The sequence below is a fragment of the Nerophis lumbriciformis genome, linkage group LG13 (assembly GCF_033978685.3).
Source record: "Nerophis lumbriciformis linkage group LG13, RoL_Nlum_v2.1, whole genome shotgun sequence".
Taxonomy (NCBI): Eukaryota; Metazoa; Chordata; class Actinopteri; order Syngnathiformes; family Syngnathidae; genus Nerophis; species Nerophis lumbriciformis.
The window spans coordinates 6,770,149-6,774,682 of record NC_084560.2 but is presented as its reverse complement, the minus strand read 5'-3'; positions in this window follow the sequence as shown (position 1 = coordinate 6,774,682).

The following is a 4,534-nucleotide window of genomic DNA, read 5'->3' as shown; positions in this document are numbered from 1 at the left end:
TATGAAGGAGGAAGTCAAGTCCTGATATACGTAGATGACACATTATTAGCATCACAGGATAAGGTAACCGGTAGAAAAGATAGATTAGTGTTATTAAATCATCTACATAGTGAAGGACAAAGTAAGCAAAACAGAAGTCCAGTTATGCAAAACAGAAGTAAAGTATCCAGGACATTCTCTAAACAAAGATGGACGTACTATTGTGGAAAGCAGAAAAACAGTAGTAGTACAAGCACCAAAACCACAAACAAAGAAGCAAATTATGTCATTTCTAGGATTAAGTAATTACTGTAGAAATTGGACACCAAATGACGCTGAAATAGTAGCTCCATTTAGTGAATTAATGTATGAAAAAGATCAAAAATGTCATCACCTGTAGAGTGGAATTCAGAAGCTGAAGCAACATTCTGTGAAATAAAAATAGAATAGGATGTGCGGTTGACAAGTTGAAAGCAGAGACAGGGCGATATAATGAGTGTCAGCACATTTGCACTTCTGAATATTCATATTGTGTCTAACTGAGGCTGCTAAAATGACCTCCTTCCTTCAGAAGCAGCCTCAGTGATGTAACCAGGGACCTCCCAAATAAAGAGAGGAGCACGTGGGACTGGACCTTAGAGCGTGGTGGGAGATTGTAACTGAGTGTGCAGCCCCAAACATCTCTCCTCATTGAGCCAAATTGAACTCTGTCTCTGCATGATTCCTTGCTTCTTGTCTGTTTAATAGATGTCATCAGTGTTTGAACCTGACAGGCCACAAACAGAATATGTCAAATGGTAGTAAGACACATGTACACAACTTAACTCCCTACTAGTATTGTCCCGATACCAATATTTTGGTACCGGTACCAAAATGTATTTCGATTATTTTCGGTACTTTTCTAAATAAAGCGGACCACATAAATGTCATTACTGGCTTTATTTGAACAAAAAATCTTAAAGTACATGAAACATATGTTTATTATTGTAATTTAGTCCTTAAATAAAATAGTGAACATACTAAACAACTTGTCTTTTAGTAGTAAGTAAACAAACAAAGACTCCTAATTAGTCTGCTGACGTATGCAGTAACATATTGTGTCATTTATACACCTATTATTTTGTACACATTATAAAGGACAAACTGTAAAAATGGATTACTAATCTACTTGTTCATTTACTGTTAATATCTGCTTATTTTCTGTTTTAACATGTTCTATCTACACTTCTGTTAAAATGTAATAATCACTTATTCTTCTCTTCTTTGATACTTGACATTAGTTTTGGATGATACCACACATTTAGGTATCGATACGATACCAAGTAGTTACAGGATCATACATTGGTCATATTCAAAGTCCTCATGTGTCCAGGGACGTATTTCATGACTTTTTAAATATAATATGAATTTAAAAAAACAGGAAGATTTTCTGATGCTAAAAAATATCTATGTAATCATAGTCATATCGACTAGATACGCTCCTGTACTTGGTATCATTACAGTGGATGTTAGGTGTAGATCCACCCATGGCATTTGTTTACATTGTGACGCCGGTGAGCTATTGTATCCTCCTACAGTGTGTAGTGAAGCATGTTTAGCTATTCCTCGTCCTCCAGTGATAATGTTACTTGTAAGAAACTTACTTTATTTGTCGCCATGGAGGCCAGGATTAGTGATTTAGAAGTAGCTAAAACACTGCAGCACCTCTTCCTGAGGGTGTTTCAGTGTTATAACTTCACCTTTATCTTTACTTTTTACACCAAAATGCGTCCGTTCTCCCTTTTCTGTCTACACACTGTGTCTGCTTGTAAGTACTCTGTGTGTGTGCTCTGCCGAACATGCTCCTCTGCTCGAAAAAGCAGCAATGTCACCACGTGACGACGACAGAGGGTGCAGGGGGTGGTGGACCAGTACTCTTTAGAGGCGGTATAGTATCGAATATGATTCATTAGTATTGCAGTACTATACTAATACAATACTATACCGCACAACTCTAGTCCTTACATAACTAGATCACCCTTTTTATATACTTTATTATTTTTGTTGAAGTGGGAATGCTCAGCTTGCGCTCTTAACCCTTTGATGCATAACATATGCACACCCCTTTTAATGCACAACATGGGTCAAAAATGACCCGCATCAATGTCCCATGTTATTTCATGCTGCCTGAGTGTTTCTTTGCTGTATCTTTTGAAATCAATGTATTTTATAATTTAATAAATCAAGTATTCTTTAAAAATCTTGTTTTTGATTACCACAAATCATTATTTATATTTTTCCTACCATACCTTATGAACAAAAGTATTTTTTGTAATACTACATCAAGTTTACACACATGGGTCAAAAATGACCCATTATCCAAGTGCGATTTAAAAATGGATGAAGGCATATTACAATAATATTTTACTTCAAATACTTATTTTAGATGTGATTCGGGCCAAACAATCATACATTTATTATTTGAAACCTGTTTATTTGTCATTTTGGCAAACATCGGGCGGTAACAAAAATAAACTTGTGAATTAGACCAACGTAAAATAAAATTTTCAATTCAGTTCTTATGATTCTTTTATTCTTTATTAGTTAGTAATCAGATTCCTCACATGTAGCACACATTACCACTGTGCGTTTGTGCTCCTTGCACACAGGCTTCTTGCACTGCGAACACCAGCTGCTGACTTTTCTGTCTTTGGCAGATGGGCAGATCACACACCTCTTCCTCTTCGCCACACCCTTCTGTCTTATGTCCTCTTCTGGTTGGGTGGTGACTATGGTTTGTTTTTCTATCCCACATCTTTCCATTGCCTCTATGATATGCTTTTGGAGTGTGGGTGTGCCCTCCATGCGGCTCTTCATAAATGGCATGACCAGCTCTTTGCCCAGCTCCTTGATGAATAGTCGGCATGCATTGGTGACACCACCCATGTAACCAGGGTGTTCTGTAGTGAAGTTGGTGTAAGCATTGAGGGTGGCAATATCTAGCATATTGTACCAGAGCACCATGGGCCACCTCCGTGTTCTCCGCCTGCATGTGTAGGTGCCAACCATCTGATCTGTTGTGTCCACTCCTCCTTTTGTTCTGTTGTAGTACAGTATCACTTCTGGTTTCTTCTTCTGACTGTAATCCACTGCTTTGTCACCTGAAAGGAGTGTCAAACCAATAAAGGCCATGAATTCCTCTTTCTTGACACTTCTCCACGTTTTCCTTCTAGCTGCGGCTGCTCTTCGTCCCTCTAAGTTGGTGCATTTTAGAACCTCCTCAATGATGTTGTCACTGATGAACATATCCCATGCATCTTTCGGTGAAACAGCTCTTGATCCGGGTGTAGGTCCTGGGCAGCTTCTGAGCCTCAGAATGTTATGGCTTCTTGTTCTGCTGGAAGTGGGGGGATTCTCATTCCAGTAAGACCCCTTTTTACTCAGTCTATTGGACTGGGTCTGTGCTTCCTCTTCTGAGGATTCATCATCAGATGAGTCACCTATGTCTATGTCTTCTTCATCTCGGAGAGCTGGATTTGAAGACACACCCACATCTTCAGCTTGATCCTGGGGCACATACGTAGTCCGGGTCATCATCCTCAGATATTTCAGACTCCGAATCATTTCCAATCGCCTCCTCATCTGGTTCTTCATCCAGCATCCATAGAACCATCTCAGCTGTAAATCTTTTAGCCATACTCTGGATAAAGCAAATCAAACGTACAATACTGTAAAATGCACATCAATCTAAATATTTATCTTGAGTTTTATGTTGGTGACCCAGCTATAAGATTAGTTTAGCTAACAAGAATATGTCAACAGTTAGCTAATAGTATTGCAAATATTTCCCTTTCTGACAAGTGAAGCACTAAATTATGCCAACCCTTTCACAAGGCATCAAATATTTTCTTAGGTAGAACAATTGTAAAAGAACTTACTTACTGATCAGATGTTCAAAGGTGTTGAGTAGAAAAATGTGTCAGGTGAGCAGTTGTCCGTACCAAATACATTCCTAATTGCAAACATGCTCAAATTCAAAAGGTTCCTACCAAATGTCACAGTGAATGCAGGTGGGTCATTTCTGACCCATGTGTGTGAAGTTGATGTATGAATACAAAAGCTGTGCTTGTTCATAGAGTAAGAAAGGAAACATAAAAAATATGATTTTAGCTGAACAAAAACATGATATTTACTGAATATATGTGATAGTAAACGATAAAATACATTTATTTGAAATATATAGCAAAGCAACGCTCAGGCTAACATGAAATAACATAGAAAATAGATGTGGGTCATTTTTTACCCATGTTGTGCATTGGAATTGTAGTAATACAAATATAATTTTTATTCAAAAATTATGAAGAGAAAGAATAAAATAACAATGTTTAATGACCAAAAACAAGTTAATTGAAGAATACCTGGAATACTGAAAGATTACATTCAATTATTGCAAAGAAACATAATAAAAACTTGGTTGGGTCACATTTGACCCATGTTATGCATCAAAGGGTTAATGTGAAAATCTTCTGCTCTACTATAATGGACATGTCCTTGCTTTCACTTTCATTGTCTTGCT